The 23,235-nt window shown below is 42.8% G+C and overlaps 2 protein-coding genes across 3 annotated transcripts in view; both read right to left on the reverse strand.

Moving 5' to 3' along the window:
- Positions 1-23,235, reverse strand: part of Ext1 (exostosin glycosyltransferase 1) — a 278,838-nt gene that overhangs the window by 236,802 nt on the left and 18,801 nt on the right. The gene's annotated exons all lie outside the window — the stretch shown is intronic.
- Positions 1-23,235, reverse strand: part of LOC134479904 (keratin-associated protein 10-6-like) — a 235,995-nt gene that overhangs the window by 196,166 nt on the left and 16,594 nt on the right. The window contains exon 1 of the mRNA XM_063264625.1: positions 1-23,235. This exon is cut by the window's left edge and continues 196,166 nt beyond it; it is cut by the window's right edge and continues 16,594 nt beyond it. The gene's annotated coding sequence lies outside the window, so the exon portion shown is untranslated.

Below are 23,235 nucleotides of genomic sequence, written 5' to 3' on the forward strand. Positions count from 1 at the left end.
AGGCTATTTTCAGCATTCTATTACACTTTTCTGTGTCTTTTTTCTGTGTTATTTGCTTGCTCCAAGCATAAAGCTACACTAGTAAGCTTCCACTCTTGCCTTTTAGAAGTAGCTCTGAGTAATGAATGGGTTGCACAAGTCCTCTTCCCTGAGGTGCCGTCTGCTCCCTCTAGTTCAGTGCCTGGCTCGGAGCACTTTCGGATTCAGATAGACATAGCTTGCACTAGCCAGAAGAAGCAATTGATGTGACCTAACGAGAGACTTGGAAAGGGTATGTCCTAAAGCCGCATTATCTCTTAGGACTCAGCCACAACTTCTGTGATCAGTGTTACATGATAGAAGGCCATACACCTGTCTTTTTTAGTTTGAATGTTCTTCTACTAGAACCTGGCAGTCTTACATGCTAACTACTAAGTTTGGGTGATTTTGGTTTTTCTTTCCTCCTCTTTACATGAGTGATCTCGGAATTCCTGCTAGAGAACAGCCTTACAAAACTAACACCCCCACCATTCCCACCCACTCAATGCTTTCCCACTGGGCAGAGAAGGAGACATAAACAACATTCAGTCAAAGCAAAAGGGGGGCCATTTGGAAGGAGGGTAGGTGAAACGAATAACTGCTAGAGGCAGAAAGAAGGCTGCAGGAATCAAATGGACACCGAGGAAAAACATCTGGAAAGTCAACCTCACCTCCAGAGGGAAGTCAACACCAGAGCTATCTGAGCACTGTTTTAGGTTTCATCTTTTGATGTGCTATTCTACAGCACACCAAATACAACGTGCTGATCCAAGGAAGAGACAGGCTGAAAGCCGGCCTCTAAGAATAATGCACTAATACAATCATCATTTTGTAAAGAGAAGCTACAACCCCAGAACAATACAGAAAAATGTCAACAGTACTCCTGCACAACAGATTCACAAACACCCTGCACCCATAAAAACGAGGCTTTTAGGCAAAAGTGCTGTCATGTGTAAAGGGACATCGTTGTCAATAGCAGATGTAACTATGTCCAAGTTTAAAGTGCTCACGGAAACCTTGGATTGCTGCTGAATTTCAGTGGTCTGAAAAATATCATAAATTCGTGTGTGTGTGTGTGTGTGTGTGTGTGTGTGTGTGTGTGTGTGTGTGTGTGTGTCTGTGTAGGATAGACACACACATACACAGAGAAATAGAGAAGAATATGTCTACTTTTTAATGTATCTATGAAAATAATGGAAACTCTTTCCAATACAATTTATGTTTCAAAATCCTTAGAATAAAACTAATGTTTGGTCTAAGAGTATTTTAAGGGGCTGGAGATACAGTTCAGCAATTAAGAACATTGACTGCTCCACCAAAGGACCCAACTTGCACTTCCAGTTCAGGGCATCAGACACTGTCTTCCAGTTTCCTCAAGCATTGCCTGAGCAAAATATCCATTCAAATGAAACAAAATAAAAAAATAAATAAATAAATAAAACAAATGTTTTCAAAAAGGAATATGCTAGCATCAGTTAAATCAAGAATACTTTCAGAAACATCAGAAGGTGAGATTAGTTGAGCCTTAACCAAGAATTTAGAAAATCAGGAAGAAAAAATGAAATTGATTCCCAAAGAAAGAATTCATACCTGGAAAAAAGGCCCTGGTTGTAGACCTCAGGATCAATACACATCCGTAATAAATGTTAACAACTAAAGTTAAATTAATTATCTGAACACCACTATGGAAAGTCAAGAGACATTATATTTTATACTGTGCAGATGCCATACTGGACTCAAATGAATAATCCAAGCACAAGTAAGTAGAGGGTGGGAAACAAGAGTAAGACTTTTCTGGAGCTTTCCCTTAGTATACACTAAATTAAAACTACCCACTGTCAAGGGAACCTGTGCAGTGGTTCTCTCCAGCACCACTGAAAAAGAAAGTTAAGGGGTCCATGCACCAAGCAGAAAGGGGAAAGAGACTTTCCATAAAATGCATAAGCTCAATGTAAAACCATATAAAACATTAAGGATGCACCAGGGGAACCTCCATTTGGGATCCTGACCCTTTCAGAGTAAATACTAATTTATTTGTATGAAAGTAGCTTTTACAAACAAAACAGCACCTCATTTCAATTGTGTAAGTGGGCGTATTAAAGAGAGTTAAGCTGCAAAAAGTGAGAATTTAAATAAATAAAAATAGTGTCACTAAAAAGCCACTTTAGTCTGCAAATGATCCCGTCAGTGAATTTTTGTAAATTGGCAGGTAGACATCCCCCGTCTGACAGGATCTGTGTCCCTTAGAATGAATAACTAACAGAAGAATACTTAATTTTGCGAGTGCTTGCTCTAGGGGACCATTTTTATGGACTGCCATCTAATGACAGCACCTTTCCTGTGACACCGTATTAATACCTGGTAAAATTACACCGTTCTGTGCTCTTTCTGACACTATATTACAAAATCCTTTCATGTTGTCTGGAATGAGACGATGAGGTTTTTACTGTTACTATCTCCACCACAGGAAATGGTAGCTTTGTTTATTTCCTTCCAAGACAACAAATTGGGTGCTTGCCAGCAGAGGGTAAGGCTACTAAAGGGGATGCTTCAGTTAACAACTGAAAGCCATACCTTTCAGCTTGAGAGCCCTCTTCTCATCCATCCTTCCATCCATCCACTGTAGAAATGTTCCATGAAAGACTCCTAACACACATCCACACATCATACCATGTTTTAAAAAGCTAGCAAGACAGGAAGGAGCCCTTTCCATACAGTTCAAACAGGTCTCTTTGGGTGGAAAAAGTGTGGCCACACCCTAAGCACTTTCAACACACAGCAGCTCTGTCACTGGCCACCTATCCACTGCACAGCATGTGTCTCAACCTTCATAAGCTACTTTCTTCTCCCTAGGAACTCTGAGGGGTTAAGCAACTTGCCCAACAATCTATAAACTAGGGAAAACAAAACAAAGCAACACCCCCCCCCAACAAAAATAAATAAATAAATAAAACTCATCCCGGTGAAAAAGCCAAGTCTTTTACTTTTCTGGGCTACACTTTATCATACTCATCAAAGGGCCAAAATTCAATTCTGAAATTAATCAGAGCTCACTTGGAGCTGAAAACAACCTCCTTCCCTCCCTGGCTTGGATTCCTTATCTGCAAAGAATAAAAGAGGCTGGCCCCTGAAAGGTAAGCAGGGATTTAGTAACAGTTGCGCTCTGAGACCATCAGCAGAGGCCTGGCAGACACTTGGTCATCATAAAATGTAAGTAGGATCATTGTTTCAAGAAAGCAAAAAGGACACCATGATCACCGACTGAATGGATTGTTGTAGAGTAGAGCAAAGAATCACAGGGAAACAACTCTACAGCCCCCAAAGACGCTTGTAAAAGTGGCTTCTCCATTTCCATATCACAACCACCCTTCTTAATTATATATTTACACTGTTAACTCTAACCTAAAGGAGCGGCTCTTTCTCTTTCTCTCCCTCCTTCCTAGACGCCTGCCTGTGACTAGACTCTCAGGACTTGTCGACATGTGGCAATTAACATTTACCATGCAAATGTTACTTGAAGAAAACCTAACAGGAAGAGATCAAAAGCAACGTGGAGACCAGTTTGTTCCATGGATGAAGTTGGCTGGGCAATTTTTTTCTGTGCATCCAGCCTAATCATTTCAATATCTGTTGACAGGTGTGGTAGGGTGTGAGGGAGGAGGCACTGAGCAGAACCTTTCCAGAAGGCTTCCTCGTATAACAGAGAGACAGGAAGACAGTGCTGGTGGAAACTCTTACTCAAAGGAACCTGCTAATGAGTCAAACCTAGCTCAAGGCAGATAGGTCTAAAAAGGTGAACCTAAGGTCTCTGACCTACTACACCTCTGTCAACAAACCAGAAAGGGTAAGCACAAGCTCACCAACCAGAGGGAAGTCTGAAGGAGGAGGTGCGAGAGCTGGCACTATAATTCAGGAGCAGAATCCAACGGTTATCCCATCAAGCTAGAATGTGGGACAAACTCTATTAAGAATTTTTAAATATACATATGTAAATATTCTACCCAATAGGACAGAAGACCAATTCAAACAACAATCCGCGTAGAAATCACTCGAGGTCTCTTAGAGAGACCTAAATGAGGTAGAAAGGCATCAAAGAACAGTGAGTGCTTAGAAAGAGCTAGAGGGTTAACTCAGTGCTCCGAAGCACACAACATCCACACCCATGTAAAAGCTAGGTATGGTGCCCTATGCTTGGAACCCCATAACAAGGCAGAGACAAGAAGATCCCTGGGCTCAGAAGGTCCTAGTGGTACTGCCTCAAAAGACAAAAGGAACCCAGTGGTAGCAGCTCTCAGGAGGCAGAGGCAGGCAGATCTAGGAGTATGAGGCTAACCTGGTTTCCTGGTCTGCGGAGTTCCAGGAGAGGCAGAGCTACACAGAGAAACTAAAAGAAACAAAAAGAGACCAAGGTGAATGGCTCCTTGGGAACAGTATCAGAAGCTGACCTTCACCCTCCTTACACACATGTGTAAATGTGCTCATTTGACAGTGTGCACGCACAGAGGAATTCAGGGAAAGGTAACCGGACATGCTTTCCCGAGTGCTCATACTGAATGTTACCTCAGTGACTAGATCTCACCTGTGCTCCTGTTCTGCTCTTCCAGTGGCCCTTCCTGTACATAAGGCTAGATTACCTCACCCAGTAGTGTTTCTCTACTGTACAAACCCTGCAAGAACTGACGGTCAGATTAACGCAGGCTCTTACAGAATTCGCTTCTCTAAACTTGCAGGATGTTTGTAACATTTCTCTGTAAAAATATATACACACATACTTGGCCTTTCCAAAGTGAGGAAAGGAGGACTTCCACACATGTCTGGTTCTGCTACCCAACTTAAAACAGTTACGTTTCACCAAAAAGAAAAGTGAAGTGCTAACTGAGAAGCTACAACGACAAGACAGGAGAGGGGTGAGGCTTCCACCCTTCTGAGAGAGGAAGTTCAGCTGTCAATGAAAACTGCACCAAGGAGAAACAGGACTTGGTTCAGCAAAACAAAACCCAGCATTGTGCCTGGTGCACAAGCCTGAGCACCTCAATTTGGATCCCAGCACCTACTTAAAAACCCCTGGAGTCAGTCCCAGAGCTCGAGAGGAGGAAAAGGGCAGAACACCAGCAACCAACTAGGCAGAATCTGTGAAGTCCAGGTTCAGCGAAAAACAGTAATTGAAGAAGTTCTGACCACTGGCTTCCCCACGAACAGATATATGCACTTGCACACAGGAACATGTGCAGTCATACACAGTGCACAAAGAAAATACATAAAACTGGATCACATTGAAGAATTTCAGAAAAATGGCTTAAAAATGTATAACGTGTGGCTAAGTTTTTTAAGCAATTACTATAGCCAAGAGCTGTATTCTGCATGAGGATTTCCTTGTTTAATCTTTGGAAGACTTCTGAGGTGGGGGCAAGCCCAGGCATGTATGACTTCTTTAGAAGCAGACAAGGTCCTAAGAGGCAACCTTCCTTCTCAGTTATCCACTGAGCTCTCCTGCCGCCTCTCCCACCTTTTCCCACAAGGGTGGACAAAGCACACAGAATGAAAGGAAATTCAGAATGGGGGTTGGGCAGAGAGAAGGACTGAGCCTAAGAGGAAGAAATTCCCTAAATAAAAGCTAAAATGAGAGACGCGAGGGAAGGAAGGTTGAAGGGTAATCTACCAATAGGGAAAGTGCATTTCTCTACGATAATCACAAAAGTTCAGGAGTTGCTCCAGACACGGTAAATCTTTGAGCGTCTTCTAAAGTCATTTTCTGTCGCAGACATTCGCCCTCTACCCTGTTACAAAGAGAAAGGAGGCAACGACCCATGAAGTGTCAGGAATGCATCCGAGGGAGCCCCAGCTAAGTCTCGGGGAGGCCTTTGTGCTGCTGTGAAGTTCAAAGGAATTGACCGGCTGAGGAGTTGGAGGCAGCGCACAACAGGGAAGAGCACTCAGTGACCGGGAGAGGCTGAGCCCAGCGCAGCAGCTGGCTGCGAGCACTGCACCCACCCACCCGCCAGCTGCCGGGGAGTCCTGGGAGAGTGGGAGGAGGGGACACGAGCTGGGGTGGAGGTGGGGGCGGGGGACAAGCGAGATCCCTCCAGACCCCTTCAGAACTTTGAGAACGTAGTAAGCCCAGCGTTGTTTAGGGATCCCGCCAGAGGGTGAGAGGCCCAGATATTTACATTGCTCCAAAAGGAAGGGGGAGGGGAACACACGGCTGGGAGGCTGGGAAAGAAAGCAAAAGAAAACAAACTGTTCTGGCCATTAAATATTCATGACAGCAGCCTTGCTAAGTTCTAATGGAAAGCACATAAATCCCTTTATAACTGTGTTAAATGGAAGGAAAAAAAATGGCCGAGGGTCACAGCACAGGACCAACTGGAAATGGGTGAAACTGTAGCTCAAGAGGACCTCAAGCTCAGGGAGGCTGACTGCTGGGGTTCTAGTAAGTATTTAGTAGGTGTGGACGCTGGTGCCATTCATTCCTCCCTACCACAATAAACCACAGCTCGAAGGGTGAGTTTTCAGTTACCCTACGCTCCTGAGGGGACATTTTGTCTCTAGAAAGCCTATTCTCCCAACTAGAAGGTCCTAGTTCTGTGTGACAGGGGTTGCCGTTTTGAATCTCCCTGCTCCGAAACAGTCAATCCTGATGAAGAAAATGAAGACCCGATAATCTAATCAGAGACCACCACTTTCCCTGTGATGTGCAAGGGAATCTTCAGCACTCAAGCTGGGGCTGCAGAGACCAGGCTAAGCACAGTGAGGGATAAAGGAAGGTAGCCGCAAAGCCAGCGCCTAACTCATCCCAGGCCTCCAACCTTCAAAGCAACTAGAATGTGTGCAGTCTCCATTACTCGCACTTCAGCTTCCCCAAAGGCTGGTGGGCTGTCCTAAAGAAGCAACAGGATGGACAGAACAGCATAGAATGTTTTAAATGGGGGGTACCCCCATACACTAATTGGTATTCCTAAGTACACAAATTGCTCATTACTTAAAGGGAACAAGTAAGCTTTTGAAAGCAGAGCTGATATGTGTACAGGAGTGTGGTAAATGTTCTACCTTTCTTGGTGGTTTTGGGTTTTATTAATGTATTTTTAAATGGTTTACAGGGAAGAGAACATAAGAGCACAAGGTTATGCTTCAGACTGAGGCTTAGATTTATACATTCCCACTAGCATAGCTCAGGGCAGACACACATAACCCTGAAATAAACATGACACAATCCCAAAAGGTCCTTGAGAGAAAGTCAGAAGCCCTTCACACAGAGCTCTGGGACCTCAAAGGCCACAAAACCCAAACTGGGCTACTTTAAAAGTAAACATAAGGACCTGAAGGGTAGAGTGCCTGTTATACAAGCATGAAGGCCAGATCTCTGGCACCCTCGGAAAAGCAGGGTGTGGAGGCACACCCAGATGCTGGAATTTGGTGGGGGAAGTGGGGAAGCAAGCAGAAGTACATGATTTCAGGACTCACAAGAAAGCTGGTTCTTGCCTAAGTGGAGAGATTCAGGTTCAGTAAAGACCTTATCTCAGAAAAATAAGGAGAATGACAGAGGAGGAGGTTCAGTGTCAGCCTCTGGCCTCCACAAGCACCTGCACATTCGAGCACAACCTGCTGCCCACGTAACATGCATATACTACACACAGAGTAAATAAACAAATGATAAAAATAATGCATCTTCAGTGCTTCAGGAACTAATCTGTCTCCGGTAGATTCATCCCGCAGAAGGAACAGAATGCTATGCAGTGTGATGTGTGACCTTCCTCCACTGTAGTCAAGCTTTGCCTCCATTCTGGGGTACGGATGTCCCTGGCTGCTTTGCTGTATGTGCACATTCCCCCTTAACTTAATGTCTACCTATTTAACATATCGGAGTGGTGTGTGTGTGTGTGTGTGTGTGTGTGTGTGTGTGTGTGTGTGTGTGTGTATCTCGCATGTCATGGTGGACAACTTGACGAAGAACGACATGCAATAGTTAGCTCTCTCTCCTTCCACCATGAGTCAAGAGAGTCAAATGCCAATCACGACTCTATGTTACAAGCACAGCCCATTTGATAAACTGTTTCAAACATGAACAGGAAGAAGTCTTCAGTTACTCTCCACCTGAGCCTCTACCTAAACCTTCCATAATTACCAAGACCTGGCTCGGAGAAGGAGCTTGCACACAGTGAGCTATCAGTCCAAAGATACTTGCTGGATGAATGTCTGATCAAATTATAAAGACATGCATTTCTTTTTTTTTTTTTTGTTCCAAAGATTTATGCTGTTTTCATTTGATTTGATTTGATTTGATCTGGGATGGCAGAGGTGGGGGGCAGGGGGTACTTGATTGGGTTTTCTGAGACAGGGCCTTAGTATAGAACCCAGGACAGCCTTGAACACACTATTTAACCACTACCTAGATGGTCTTGAACATCTTCCCTAGGTCTCTCCTGTGCGCTGAAATTTTGGTGTTAAGGCATACCCACCATACCTCATATTTGGATTATAGAACTGACTGTGTGCCCAAATTGAAAGCAAAAAGCAATTTTTGCTTGATGTCATATAAACAGAAAAATCAAGAATTATTAATGTAAAATAAGCATACAGCAATAATAATAAGGTCTCGTACTTTTTAGGGTTTTTTTTTAAGTACTTGGAAAATGATGTTCCAATTTCCTCTTTTTAAAAAAGATCTGTCTCCAGATAGGATTTTCAATTAAAGAAACAACACATGGAAAAGTACAAACTGTCGTAGTTAAATAAATAGGTTCATTCTTCTTTTGGTGGTTGGGGGGGTTGTGCATTTTAGACAATACATAAACAAACAACTCAGACAGAGACCAGAGTTCCTAGGAAGCAGTAAACCATCTTTTCAAGGTAGTATGCCAGGAATGCCATGGGCTCTGCAGCGTTGGGAAAAGGTCAGCAGGAGACACAGGATTACTTCAGCCTCACAGATTCTAAGTCTTTGAGGATTCACTAGGTTCCCCCACCCCGGACCCCATAACACCCACCTTGTTTCCACCTCCATTTGGGGAGGCAGCTGTGACCACCATGCCTAATTCTCACCGAAGAGGAACATAATATATATTTGAAACCAAAGGAGAAAAAAAAAAAAAAAAAACAGAACCTGTACCCCCCCAGTTTATGGACCACAGACAGCTCTCCATAAACTTCGTAGCAAAAGTAAGGAGCCCTTACTGGTGTACCAGGCCGGATGCAGGGGGCTCTTTTAAAGCAGAGTGACCTGGTTGTATTTTTCATCATAGTAGCAGCAAAAGCATGAATGAGACCAAACGTGAGACCCAGCAGCCAAGTCAGTAACAAGCAGCTGCAGGGGCCAGGGTGCTAGCTATCCTGAGAAGCAACAAGAGCAGAATTATTAACAGGGTGGCTCTGGTAATGAATATCAAACAAGTGATAACAAATGTCTTTCTACATTGCCCTGGCTGTCCTGGAACTCAAAATGAAGACGAGGCTAGCCTCTAAGTCACAGAGATCCTCCTGCCTCGGCCTCCCAAATGCTGGAATTAAAGGCATGAGTCACCATGCACAGCTTTGTATTTTAAAATTTAAGGAGACAACTTTCTACCTAATGTTTCTAGCTAGCTCCATCTTCCCAAAAGGGATGAAAGGGAAGAGAAGTGTAGAAATATCTTTATGGACAACAGCACTCTCTCATTAACTATCAGACTTGGTGAGTATTGTGCCCATGTTGATTTTAGCTGTAGTTTCTTAAAACAGAGACAATGTTATAATTTGGGTGTTCATTCTATGTGGGATCAGCAAGTATTTGCAAACTATTTTAATGCTGATCATATTTTACATTTGTTTTTCATTTCATTCCTCAAGCATGGACTGAGATTTAGTCATCTCCATTTATTACACAAAACCCTACATCCATTGAACCATTTTGTATACACAGGCTCCTTTCCCGACTTTTCTTTTCCAGCTCATTGGCCCTATGTTAAACAACAAAGAGGAATCTGACTTGATTTCTCCTTGTTTTAATTTTATTCATGATTCTTCCCATGTCAAGACTATCTTGGGGAAAAAAATGAATTTCAGCCCAAAAAGTCATTATGGAAAATGTTTTATATCATGAATATGAAAGTTAGTGTGTAGAAATGAAGGGAAAATAAAAAAAAAATAGGACAAACAAGTATCTATCCCCTCTGGATCCCAATATCCATCAAATAATACTGGGTTGGAAGCACCATCATATAATATCAAGTTGATATCAATCATATAATACCGGGTTCGAAACATGGAGAAGGCTGAACAATGGCCTTGTTTCATTTTAAAGTAATAAAGAAAAGGAAAAATCAATCACAATGGACATGCAATTGAATCCACACCACCCTCAATTTTCCAAATAAGACACTCTGAGGACACAAAGGGCAGCCACGTTGTTCTCCTAGCTTCATACCGAGAAGCCACCATCACCAAAATTCCCTGCAGAAGCCCTAGGTAAAATATAAAGTTGCGTTAAAAGTTAGGTTACAAGGCATTCTTACAGTTTGATAAGTTTGCTATGAACGTTGTCCTATGTTGCAAAAATGTTGCTAAAACACCCCTCATAGCCATGGTTTCTGGGGAGTAAAATTAAACAAATTAAATATATTGGCAAGTCAGGGGAATAAAAAAAATGAGATCTTTTTTCACATGAAAGAGTAATTGTTCAGGTGTTAAAAACAAAAGACAAGAACACATGGGGAAGCCCTGGCCTGGCCATCTTAAGATGAAATTATCATATAAATAAGCGCAGCACAGCACAGGACACTTCGGCTTCCTCCGTGACCACACATTTCAGCTACTTTCCTCTGCGCCTTAGCAGTATTAATTACTTGGACTTTTTCCCCCTAAAGCACGGAATTCCTTTTGAAGTCAAAGACACAGAAAGTTCAAAGGTTAGGCTGCCACTCAACGTTATGGCATGTCCAAAACCCAGCCAGGAAACCCATTTCTAAACTTACTTATACAAGGTATTGCAATCCAAAAGCCAGAGCCCAGCAGACAATGCAGGGCCGCTGGTGTTTTTGTACTTTGCTTAGGGACTTATTCAGAAGGGTGACAATGCCTACCTCATCACCAAGGAGAAACATTCTTTTGGATACAAAGAATCCTAGCCATTTCTTCCAACACCGCCCCCTTTCACCCACTAATTACTTTCTCAACATTCTAGAAGGCTAAGAGAGTCTAGTGGAGTTGAATAGGCCAGGATTTAGCCCACATTATAGTCTGTCTTGTACTTCATACCTCTCCAAAAATTAAACAGGAAAGCCCTAGTCACCCTACATGAAGAGGGGAAGGGTGAAACACGAGATTTCCATACAAATAAAAATGTACTTTGGTAGAGATGAACAGGAAGGGCCACCACATAAAAATGGTCTCACTTAGAAAAGAAGGCTTCACTTCCCCATGGAAGCCAGGTTTGCGTGGGTTCAATTCGGTCTTTTTTTCAATCAGCAACCACCAATGCATCCAGGCACCCTGCTAGGCAGGGGATGAAAGGACAAAAGTAGACCCTGTCCCCAGGGAGCTCAGAGGGTGACAAGAGTGAAGCAGCTAAGCTAAACCCCAGTTACCATACAATTATAATGCCACACCATAGGAACCTAGAGAAATGGGCCTCCAACCAGATGAATGGATGTGGCAAAGAAGGACTCTTGGGAGCTGATGGTATCTAGGTGGCTAGAGCTGAGCCTTGAATGAGATAAGGGCAAAAGTTTAGGTGGACATTAGATGTGGTAGATGACTTACACATTTCATTTACAACAAACATGCCAAATGTTATGTATGATCTGAACCAGAAATACGAAGGCCAGATATGTCTGCTACAGAACTCAAGAGAGTCACAAAAATAATCCAGACAGCCAGAACACCAGCAGCTCCAATCATCTGCGCTTCCTGAGTTGCAGAGGGTCATAAATTCCACTTGCCTGTTATCAGTGAGAATTTAGTGGTGTCATCTTGAAATCTGATCTCCCTTAGCTTCCTTGAAGTGCAACAGATGTCATGCAGCTTTAGGCACTGCGCCTTCTCATCTCTGTCACCCTTCGGTGGATTTCATGATCCCATTTAGAAGCTAACAGATGAATTACGTTGTTTGCTGGCCTTTCTTTTCCCACACTCTAGTCCCACTACCAGCAAAGCACATGGAAGTCCCACTAATGATGCTCTGATGGAGACCAAGCATTTGTCTTTAATTCGGCTGGCTCCCCACTCCCATCCCCACCCCCATTTATATCCCTTTGAATTTTAATGGTATTCTGAAGGTCTCAAGCACACTGTTAACTCATGCATTTTCTTCCAGGAGTTGATCTTTTAAAACGAGGCTGGTGTTAAAGACTTCAAAACTGCAAGGATTTTTGTCACCCAAGGAACTTACGTGATAGAGAATAGGAAACTCAAATATAACTCAAGCAAGCATAGTGGCATGTGCTTTTAACCCTAGTAGTCCAGAGGCAGTAGTCAGATCTCTCTGGTTCAAGGCCAGGCATGTGGTCATAAAAGACTACACTGTCAGACCCTGTCTCATGCCATAATTCATACAGAATACAAAGACGAAGGCTATGTTGATTCCTCTTTACCAAATGCAACCCAGACCCAAACTAAGAAAGAAACCCCCTCCCATGAATGAGTGGGAAACTGCTCAGATGTGGATTCTAGCCAGCTTGATGACACAGGGCACATGTCTAATTCTAGTATGAAGGACGGTGAAGCAGGAGGGTCATGAGCTTGACAAGACACTGAGCTGAGTTAAACAGCAAGATACCACCCCAAAAAAGGAATTAAAGAACTAGGGAGGGTGGAAGGGAAGGGAGGGAAGGGGAGGTGAGATCCCAGCACTTTCGAGGTAGAAGAGGAGGATGAGAAATTCAAAATTATCTTTAGCTACATAGAAAACTCAAAACCATGCGTGCACCATAAAACCCAAAGTGAGCTCCTTCCTCTGCCACATCATTTCTGGCCCCAGCTTCCCCATCCTTCGACAGTAGCATAAACTCATTAATTTTTCCGTGGCATGCATAGTCGGGGGTGGGGTGTTCCTTAAAGTAAAACCATAATAAATATTTTAATCAGAGGGCATTTATAGCAGACGGAATGCTAAATGTTTTTCCTTGCAGTATCCCAGGCAGCACTATAGTAAAACAAAGACTAGAATCCTGTCCCGACATACTGATGAAGAAATCGTGGCTTAGGTTGTTACGAGATATAAAATGAGATGACATTAAACACTCTTAACCACTAAACTCAAAGGCTCCCCCATGCCAGGCTCTTGTTTCTTTCTTCTGTGGATTCAAGGCATCGAACTCAGGCTGTCTACTGAGCTTACACATCGAGCATGTCAACCCGATGAGCCATCGATACCAACCCTGATGTTTCTTAATCACACTTGTTTGAAAAAGAGAGAGAATTCTGCAACTTTGACTTAGGATGATCATATGTGAGCAAATTTGGATAACAGAATCCCAACCCAATTTTCCCCCAAAAAAATACTCTGTTTTAATCTCTAGGCAGCTCTCAGTGTTTAGACCTAGTCAGGTGAGCTTCCGGGAGCAAGAGAGGCTTGAGGATGGGGCTTGATCATCCCTAGGATACTCTGTTTTCTGCTCCCAGTGTCTGCAGGTATTAGGAGCTGCTTTTCTTCCATGAGCCTTGTCATCAAAGACCCAGCCTCAAAGGTGAGGAAGCCGACCTGAAAAGCTGGGTCCCTTGGCAGTCTTCCTGGACTTTTGCACATCTGTTTTTCAGAAGGAGAAAGAGGAAAGGGACTTAAAAGAAAACACCACTGTCACTTAATGAATTGATGCCGGCATATTTTTAATAGCCCATTTAATTGTAAGGTCATATTTTAGGCAGAGGTTCTCCTACCACTAATGTAATATGTTCACAGTCGCTTCCTCTGTCCCTGGGGAATTAGAATTGCTCCATTTTCTTCCCTCTCAACCAGCCTCTGTATTACCTGCTACCCCTTAACATTGCCAAGCTGAGAACAAAACAAAATCAAACCAAAAAAAAAAAAAATTAAATTATTTCAGCCAGGCATTATTTAGGTATTTTAAATTATGACATTCTAACTTCAGAAAGGAGGGGAACAGGGAATCAGACAAAAGAAGAGTATGATTAACAATATAAAAATAATAGAGTTCTGCGGTCACAAGCATTGGCATAAGAAGTGCTAATTTCCAGTTATTTTAAAACCATAACATCATCAAGTCCATTATAGAGAACTGACAGCCACATGTGACCTCACACTCAGTCAAGAGGGTGGCTTCTCTCACCCTGAGATAACATGCCAACCAAAAATAGCAAAATGCATTAAAAAGAGTAGATGTCTTAACTGAGGCCCAATGTGTTCATGTCTAACGCTTTGCCTGCCGTACAACAATACAACGTAATTCACATGTGATCTCTGCTTTGTCCTGGGAAGCACGGCTTGTCACACCTGGATGGCACACCTGGAAAAAGCCTGAAACCAGACACCAGAAAAGGATGTCTTCAGACGGCAGCTTCAAACCTTCTGACACTGCTACTTGGAAAAATTTAACTTTATTTTTCCAGTAAGATCTGCCCATGCTTTTCCAATCATACCAATGTGAGTAACACTCCTCAGAAACAAAAACGTTACGAAGTCATGGCTAAGTCCTCAGAAACAAGAACATTCTAGCAAACGCGCACAGCTTCTCTCATCTGAAAATGAAGACAGTCTATGAATATGTAAGGTATCAATCAATAGTTTAAGACTGAGAGAATCAATGAATCAAGAGTTCCAAATTTACAAATAATGCAACCCAAACCAAGCTGACTCTAATTACATAAACTAGTCTGACCGGCCACAGTTTTTAAAACTCCAACTTTAAATCATATCTCCCAAGTCACCGGTGAAGTCTTCTCCAATGTTCCAGACACTCTCCTAGCTTCCCACAATCCTTTAAAGTTCTTCTGACACTGAAAGCAAGGGTGTAAGAATCAAGTCTGTGCTGAAGGAACAGGAGGGTGGGAGCTAGTGGTTACAGGTTCCACCAAACTCTCAATCTGTGACATCGGGAGAGCAGGGTGTGTGCACCCCAAAGGTTTGCATCGTCCTGGCGGCTGCCTGACAAGTCCAGTCAACACTAGAAGGTGTGGGGCACGGATTGCATTTTAATCATGCAATCTGGACAAGATTACTTCTCCAGATGTGACAGTGCTCTTAGGTAAACTCTGAAATTGAAGAATCTAAGAACTGAGTTTGAAATTCAGAGAAAAATGAGCGTGGCTCATGCCTTTAATCTCAACACTCAGGAGGCAGAGGCGGACAGATCTCTGGGACTAGCCTGGTCTATAAAGTGAGGTCCAGGACCACTTGGACTACAGAGGGGAAACCTGTCTCAAAAATCAAGCAAACAAACAAAAAAGTTAGGAAGGAAGAAAGAAAAGGGAAAGTGTGGTAGGTGTACCTTGATCCTGCTACTCAAGAGGCAGGGGAGTACGGATCTCTGTGAGCTTGAGGCTGCCCTGGACAGCTATGGTTACCTACATAGTGAGACTGTCTCAAACCAAAACAAACATGCCAGAAGTTCAGATTAATAATAAGCTGATGATAATAATATGATAATAATAAATACGAATGTGCCTAGAAGATAAAAAGTCAAAAACGCACATTCAATTCATGACTGAGTTAACCCACAGAACAGCACTTTCCATAATTATATAACAGTTAGGGAACGTTGTACTACTTAATACTCTCCATCCAGTCCCCACCACAACACTTACCTGTTATGAATGTATCCTTTTATTACGTGGGCAATCACCCACCAGTCACCATAAGTGTTTAATGTTCCACTTGTCAAGGCCAACCTGGCCCCGATTCAGTTTGAATATAAAGAACTAACCCTGCACCATGAAGTCTGGGTCCTCCTCTGAAGCCTGATTAATTGGTTCCTACAGAGCTACTCTCAAGTTGGCATCCTTACCACCCAGCACACAGGAAATGCCCCAGTAGGAAAACTCAGGAAGCCAGCATTAGCTTTTGGTCAATAGGCCTCAATGCAAATAAAAATAGCACCATGAAACTGCCTGTCTCGCCTTTTCTCAGGCCTTACGCTTAGCCAAATAATCCCTTTAACACAAAAGACAATCAACAATGCTGGGATGTATCTCACGTCAGCGTCAGCATACTCGCCTAGTCTGAGCCAGGCACTAGGTTCAATCCCTAGTACCACAAGACCACTGACAAACCACTATGCCTCCCCAGACACATGGAATACAGGAAGGGGAAAGATCCCCTATAAGCACCTAAGCGACTTCTGCCTGCTACTTACACAGATTACAGAGTAAAGATGGAGAATTCTTCCAAACTTTATTTAAAAAAAAAAAAAAAAACTCTGGCAGTGACTCTGACCCAGATAATATCCAGTGTGAGATCTCAGCAGAATCACTGTGGAGCCCAGGTCTGGAGAGCTGTAATTCTTTGTCATAGTGTTTCCCATTAGTACGTGCCTGTACGTGCATAAAACTCCTTCACTGAATGTAGGCTCAAAGTCTTAGAGGGAACAGATCTTCTGCTGGCTGGGCATGTTGCATATTGCAGCCACTCTCAATTCTGCCCCATGAGTATCATAGTCACTGGGGAAACCTCTAAAACAACACGATGGCTGCCTACAGCCCCACTCCTGGAGATGTTAGCTCCATGCATATCAGAGTTTTGGAAAGTCCCCAGAGGTTCCTGAAAGCACAGCTCCTGGAAACAGTACAGCCCCAGGTAAGTGCTCAGTTTCCAGAGCCCACTGTAACCTGGGCTCACATGCTAACAGCATCTTTTCTTTGAGTGTCTTTGGAGAAGAAAGAGCCAAGTCTACATCTCACCTTGCTCACCTCTCAAGTAGAGATCAGGGCAGGGTAACCCTTGAGGAGCTTTTGCAAGGACTAGAGGAAAGAGAACATGGGGAATACAGTTCCTCCCAACACACGGCAAGTACCTGATTAATAGCCAAAGCACTTCGTCCGACCTATATCATACCATGAGGGTTCAATGGAAGGAGCTGGTGGGAGCATGCGCCGCTAAGAACGCACGGACGCTTCCAAGGCTAACTAACCATTGTGCACCATCAGCAAGCACTCTTCCTCCAGAGACTTCATGACAAATTGGAAAAGGGTCAGGAGAAAATATTTAGAAAGTACTACGTACAACTTTTATGCTCATATTAATAAAAAGAGCTTGTCTATCAACTTTATAAGGTCTGAAGGTAAGAAGGCTGGAGTTACTAAAAACAACTCAGTTGTGGGGCTGTGGAGACAGATTGATAGGAGTGCCTGCTCAGCATGTGTGAGACCCTGGGCTGAATCCCAGGCGCCTTGGACAAATAAACAAACCTTTTTGCTAATGTCTCCATCAGAGTTTCCTCTCCAATGGGAAGAGTGTGATAAAGACTGAGGAAAAGACAGCAGGCGATGAGGAGACTGTCACTTGCCCACTGATTACTGAAGCAGCTCCCACCATAGCATCAATAAAGGGAGAGACAATATTTTGAGTGCCCTCAAAAGCCTCATCATAAAAGGTTTTCTTTAGATTTATCATATTTAAAAAGCTTGACTGTTTGGGGTGGGGGTTGTTGGCTTTGGGGTATATTGTTAGGTGGGGACTTATCACATGACAGTTGAAGATTGTCATTTTTATAGAAATCACTGGAGGGAAATAATTCATGTCCTAGACATTTTCTTTCTCAAAAACTTCAATGGAATGAGCTCTTGTACAACTGGGAAACAAGAGCCATAGATTCACATCCACAAGCCTATCATAGTTGGGGGGGGGGGGTGTGTGCAAGCGTGTGTGTGTGTGTGTGTGTGTGTGTGTGTGTGTGTGCGCGCGCGCATGTGTGCGTGTGTGTATGTATGTATGTATGTGTGTGTGAATGTATGTGTGTGTGTGTGTGTATGTATGTGTGTGTGTGTGAGTGTGTGTTTACTGGAATACAATGGACCTGTTTTGTTGAAGAGCATTCCAAAAGCTTTTTCATTCTGTATTTTCATGAGCAGCAAATTCTGTGTCCCTGTTTATTCTCTCTGCTAATCTATTTTAAAGGAACATTTTGAACACATGCACAAAATAAAATAATAATATCCCTTAGGTGAATCTGACTTGTAAATAAGAAAAGCTATTAAGCGCCTCATGTTTTTGGTATCTGTATTATAAACACTCGAAATAATCTCAGAATATACAGTTCATTCAGCTCTTCCCAACAAGACTTCATTTTTCAGTAAAGGCGAGCATGGCAGTGCGGGCAAGTTCTGACACCCAACCATCCTCTTTTAACAATAAATAATAAAAAATGGGAGCAACAGATCATAAGGAGCCTGAGCCTCAAGTGACTCTTACATACGGCTCTGTGTGCTCACCACTCCCACTTCTAGAGTTAGGTATGGTTACCAATTCCCTAAAATTTGTAGTAAAAAAGAAAACACTAAAAATTTCTTCACACCATCAATTTTTTTTTTCTAGAGTAAGGAATTGAAGGAACCTCTTTAGGTAAATCATTTTAGGAGCAAGAAATAATCCGTTATACAAAAGCCTCCTATTCTAACCACCTGGCACCAAGTGATTGTGTCCAGTGACTACATGTTACGGCCTTCCACACATAAAGGACTGGCTCTGAAGCTGAAGGGCTAATTGCACATCCACAGACTTCCTCTCTCCACAGAGCGTTTTAATTGGGTACTTTCGGTTGCCAAGTATGTTCAGAAATGGTCTTTCCTATAACCACGCACAGCCTCGGAGGCTCGGGAGCTGGAACATGCAGCTTCCCCTTGGATAAGGAACCGAGGTCTTATTTTAAGCTGTTCATTCTCCACAAGATGATACGGAGAAGGGGGAGAACCAAGGGCTGCCGTGTGCTTCATTCAGCTTGCATTTACAACAAAAAAGAATGGTGCCCATGACTTCTGTGTAAAAAGTTAGAGTGAAAACAATGTCTAAAATTCTAAATATAGACCCTCCCACTCAAACAGGACAAGAATATTAGACAGATGGACTTTTCCTTCCTATAAACAACAGATCTGTAGTAGGTAGAAGTAGGGTTTCAATTCTGCAGATATCGGTTCTTTCTGAAGCCTCCCTTCTCCAGTCACACACTGTGGTTTGATTCAAAGGAAGAGGGTCGATATCACACATGAGTCTCTGCAACATCACACAACCACATAAAGCTGTCACCATGAAATACGCCGCTGCATGATTCTGACCCCCATCTTTTTTTTTTTTTCCTTGCAGCAATGGGCACACAACCTCAGAGGATGAATTCACCACTTCAAGGCTCACAGAAAGAAACAACAAAAAATAGTCCTGGCAATAAAAGCCCCTGGGGACACAGTCCTTGCCGTCAAATTTGACAGCATATCCACCTTTCAGTTAATAATTCTGAGACTTCCCACATTCTGCCTCTTCCCCCAGATAACAGTATTCCTCCATTTTTAGAAAGGAACCCAGCCCTGAAATCAAATTCAATGCCAAGGAAAAGAAAACTGGATGAATTTCTTTCAAGTGATACTCATTTGCTAAAGATAAAGCCTTGGCTTCGGATTATAAATACCATTTTCAAAATAATTACCAGATATTGGTAAAGGTCAGTAACCAATGGTCAGCAGAAGTATGAACCCTATAAAAACATATGGAAGGGGCGAGGTAAATGGCTCAGTCAGTAAAGAGGGCCTGAATTCCATCCCCAGAACACTCACCAAAGACATGGTCATAGCATGCATATGTTCTCCTAGGGTTTGAGAGGCAGAGAGGCAGAGATGCAGAGATGCGAGGGGAGCTGTGGCTTGCTGGCCTGCTGGTGTAGCAGCATCAGCGAGCTCTAAGCCAGTAAGACACTTCGGCAGCAAGCTGGTCAGATGGCTCAGTGGTTAAGAGCACTGATTGCTCTTCCAGAGGTCCTGAGTTCAATTCCCAGCAACTACATGGTGGCTCACAACCATCTGTAATGGGATCAGATGCCCTCTTCTGGTGTGTCTGAAGACAGCTACAGTGTACTCATATAAATAAAATAAATATTTCTAAAAAAGGAAAAAGAAAAAGGCACCCCACAGCTCCTTATGGCCTATACATGCAAGCACATGTGACTGCACATGAAACCAGATACAACACATGTAAATGTTTAATGTGCACTTACTGAGAGGAGGGATCTACAGAGTGGTCTGTGACCTAAAAGACTCAACAACAAAACATAAACCTGCCTTTTTTAACTTGTACTGAGGGGGAATAAGCCACCAATAGTACTGTACCAATTAAACAGAATATAGAACAGGAAATAGAATTTTCTTCCAACACGATATTCTTATACAGAACGTAATGACAAACTTTCAGTGTACACACGATAACCAAAAGAGAGCCCATTTGTCTAATAAAGGCAGGATCATGAATGTAACTGTGAGGTATTTGTTGCTATTGTGACTGTGTATTAATGTACAAAGAGAGTCCTTATCCCATGAGGAGAATTGAAACCCCTGATAGAATCAAGCCCACTCTCAGGCTTATAAAACAAGCCTTTACAGATAATTATGTTTTATTACTCTTCATTTTATGGGGATTGTGTGTTATACAAAACAAATACCAGATGCCTATTTGTTTTATTCATTTCAAGGAAAAAAAAAAACTACAAGTGCCTCTGCGAATAGAACTGCTTTTAATTAAACACAATCCACAATGAGTACATAAAAATTAATACTGTTGAAAGCCAGCAGGTAGAAAGTAAATGTATCAACCAGCAACTGCTGAATGCCTTCTTCTCTGGGCTGGCAAAAGAAGAACACACTCCCTAGCTTACTTCTCAGGAACGAAGTGGGCAAGGAACACCTGAACAAGGTCATTCATCAACTTGTTTAGGAAAATCAGGACCAACATTCCTAGGAACATAAAGCCTAGCAGTGAGAAGAAAATACAGAGTCGGTGTGGTACAGTGGCAGCTGTACTAAACCACAGCCCATACGAGACCTTCTTTATAAAATGAAGTAGGTTCTTTCTGAGCCATTTGAGGAAAGTTCTTCAGAGACACTGGATGGGATCATGTGTGCCCATTACCAGCACTTGGAAGGCTGAGGTAGGAGAACTATGAAGTTGAAGGCCAGCCTCACATAAGTAGCCAGTTCCAGCCTAGCAGGACTACATGGCAAGAGACTGTGTCATAAATAGATGATAGATAGATAGATAGATAGATAGATAGATAGATAGATAGATAGATAGATAGACAGACAGACAGACAGACACACACACACACATACATAGATGATAGATAGTGAAAGTGAATTCTGGCATAGTTCTGACTTTATCTGCAAACCTCGGAGGGTTGTTGATGAACACTGGCTGTCATCTGATTAAATCAAGCATGCTTTTAAAAAAAAAGATCGGATAGGGGTGCATAAGGAGAGCCAGAAAAAGAGAACACTGAGTCTACAATCTGGCAGCTCCTTCCTGACCCCAAAGATGTAAATCCTATCTGGTCAACTGTCAGTTCTAATCAGAAAGCAAAGCTTCAACGTGCAGCATGGGAGCCTCACGGGACAAATATGTGGGTCCTTCCCTTACTTTTTCCCTCTCTGCTTTTGTTGTTGTTGTTGTTGTTGTTGTTTGCTTTTGATCCAGTCAGTCACGGTAAAACCCACTCACGGCAGGTCCTAGATTTGAGATCATTTGTCACATTATGATTTGTGGTTGCTAGTGACAAGGCTAAGCCCATTTTAAGAGCACTACAGGAAATAACCTGAAACAGCCAGTTCCTGAGTCTGACAACCTGCTCGCCACCAAGCCTACCCATGCACCCTTACTCATGGGTGTTTAAGGGGTCATACTCCAAGTGCCATGCTCTACAAGTTTGAATCTCACAAGAGTCCTAATGACTCAAGGAAAGCCTGTCTTTATTTTTCTCTGTGAGACTAGCAGTCTCTGACTAATGGACTTTGGTCCTTTGGCTAAATGGGGGAAAAAACTACTTTGTTTCTGAATTTTAAAAAGTCACATCCTAAGATTTCTTTAGTAGATGTGGGCAGCAGAAAATGTAGCATTTAAATCATAGATACACACTCCAGAATTTATTTTGCTAACACAGACAAACAGAAAACATCAAAGTACTCCCAAAATCAGAGGTGAATAAAGAATATTCATCAACTGTACTTGATTATAACATAATCAAAGTACTGTCTGCACAGCAAAATACCTTACAGCTAGCAAAAGAAAACGGGAGAGCGAAACATGTGGATGCAGCATGCAAGTTGACACGCTATCACAAGATCTTTAACTACCCCCAAAGACCGTGCACATGACTCTCGTGACAATACCATGCTCAGTCAAGAACATATACTGACCCGCCAATGTGGCCATGGGAACCATATCACATGACTTTTCATTTCCATAAGTTCAAACTTTTCATGTGTAAGTACTGCCATCTCTGTCTGTCTGTCTGTTTGCCCACAACATTCCTAAATTTATGTTGTCATCTTTGTATGACTCTCTCTAAAAAAAATCAGTCCAAAAATCAAACCTCTGAAACGTTTTCCTTTGAGAAAAGAATCTCACTCTATAGCCCAAGATGGCTTTAAACTTACAGTCATCCTCCTGCTTCAGTACCCGGTGCTGAGATCAGGTGTGAGCCACCATGCTCCACTCTGAGCTGTGAACTCTACTTAGTTGCAAGAAAAGTTTAACTGAATGGCAGGAGAACGAACGTTGGATAAACTAGGGGAGTGTGTGTGTGTTCTTAAAAGAAGGGGGAATTACAAAAAGAAAAGGATGAGGAAGAGGAGGAAAATAACTTAACAGGACCAGGGAGCACAATGATTTGACAGGAAGATGGGCTTTTGTGAACAGCCTTGATGCTGGAGAGCACCTCAGAAGAGGTTAAAAAAAAAATCCTTGCCGTTCAGGAATGGGAAGAAGTGCAAATGATGAAGTGCCCTAAGGATTCAGTAGAAACTGAGACTAGCATGTGGAACCCATGTCCCAGGAGATGACAGCCCAGAATTAATTCTATCTGTGAGACCTCATGCACTGCCAAGGCTACAAAGCAGGAGCCTAGGAAAGCTTCCGGGTCCCTGCAGATCTTTGGAGTACAGCCTGGTGACACCCTTCAGCAGAAGTACAAAGAGAGGTGGCAAAAAAATAAACAAGGGGTTCTCTGCCACGGTGCTGCCAGAACCCCATGGATTTACTATTGTCTTAGTTAGGTTTCTATCGCTATGATAAACAGCACCACTACCAAAAGCAACTTGGGG

Source organism: Rattus norvegicus, chromosome 7, assembly GCF_036323735.1.
Source record: "Rattus norvegicus strain BN/NHsdMcwi chromosome 7, GRCr8, whole genome shotgun sequence".
In the NCBI taxonomy this organism is placed as follows: domain Eukaryota; kingdom Metazoa; phylum Chordata; class Mammalia; order Rodentia; family Muridae; genus Rattus; species Rattus norvegicus.